General features: G+C 47.8%; 1 pseudogene; it reads right to left on the bottom strand.

Annotated features, from left to right (window-relative positions):
• Window positions 1-1,192, bottom strand: part of LOC109385984 (tyrosine-protein phosphatase non-receptor type 11 pseudogene) — a 2,678-nt pseudogene extending 1,486 nt beyond the window's left edge.
• Window positions 1,193-1,443: the final 251 nt, after the last annotated feature.

The following is a 1,443-nucleotide window of genomic DNA, read 5'->3' as shown; positions in this document are numbered from 1 at the left end:
AGGTGACCCCTGTGAAAGGGTCATTCAACCCCCAAAGGAGTCGCGACCCAAAGGTTGAGAACTGCTGCTAGAGCATACTCATCAGGCCAGTATTTGACACATTTACTCTTTTCTCTCTCCACTTCTTTCGTTGTCATGACAATCACTTGGGAGTTCTCCTGGAACACCATCTGCCAAAAGTTGTTCACAGTATTTTGCAGACACCCTTGTGTGGCAGTATAACTCTTTTTGGGCTTTGAATTGTTGCACTTGGTTTCAAATTCAGGCATGATGATATTTGCATTGATGTAATCTGAAATGGGCTCGTTGGAATCACCGTCGTGCAGAACAACCCTGGTGTGGTCAAAGGGCAGGATGTTTTTATATCTCTTTTTGTTCTTATTTTCTTGCCTCTGACCCTCTTTTAGGCTGTAGAGAAGTTTGCACTCTTGTTGTTGGAGACTCTCAAATTCTTCCCAAAAGCCTTGTCTGACTTTATCTGTGGTCTCGGCTAATTTGCTTAGTTCTCGAACCCGGCTTTCTATTTCAGCAGCATTGATACGAGTTGTGTTGAGGGGCTGCTTGAGTTGTAGCACTGTGCCCAACGTCTCTACCATGGGGTTCTTCTTGTAATGCTCCATGAGATCGGTCAAAGAGTCAAACCATTCTCCTCCACCAACATCGTATTTCAGTTCCTGGCAGCGGATCATGATGTGGGTCACTTTGGACTTGCCATCACTGCTCTCCCCCTTGTCACCGGTTCGGACAGAGAGAACAAAATCTCCGGGGTGGCTCTGGCTCTCTCAGACCGGGAAGCTCCCATGCTTTCCTTTCTCAGTCAGTAACTTCTCTGCTTCTTTCCCAGAAAGGTGTCCATGAAACCACCTTTCAGAGGTAGGATCTGCACAGTTCAGAGGATATTTGAGCTCAATAACATCTCCGTTCTTCTCTTTTAATTGCCCATGATGTTCCATGTAATACTGAACCAGCTCAACCAAAGTGGCAAACTTTTCTCTCCTTACAAGTCATAGTAATCACCAGTGTTCTGAATCTTGATGTGGGTGACAGCGCCATTTCTTCTAATGGAAAGTGTGAAGTCTCCAGGGTTACTTTTATTGGGCCTTGCCAAAAAACTGCCATCAATTCCTCTTGTCAACAGGTTTTCGGTCTCTACGCCAGTGATATTTGGGTGAAACCATCTCCGCAATGTCATGTTCCTCACGCCTTCTGTCTCCGCAATGGACCCACTCCTTGTTCAGGCTCCGATGGGACTGGTCACATCGGGATGGCCCGAGGGAGGCCCGCTCAGAACCTGATGCGGGGCAGAGCCAGCCGGCCGTGCGCAGACCCCCCTCCAGGCCTGAGGATCCCGGAGGCTGTGCAGACGCCCCCTCCAAGCCCAGTTCACTCCTCCTTCTCTACATTTACTTTTAAAGAACTTTCTCTTCTAAAAGTGATACCACA

Source organism: Hipposideros armiger, unplaced genomic scaffold (genome assembly GCF_001890085.2).
Source record: "Hipposideros armiger isolate ML-2016 unplaced genomic scaffold, ASM189008v1 scaffold_7, whole genome shotgun sequence".
Taxonomy (NCBI): domain Eukaryota; kingdom Metazoa; phylum Chordata; class Mammalia; order Chiroptera; family Hipposideridae; genus Hipposideros; species Hipposideros armiger.
The sequence above is the reverse complement of the archived record's forward strand: the minus strand, read 5'-3'. Positions and strand labels throughout refer to the sequence as shown.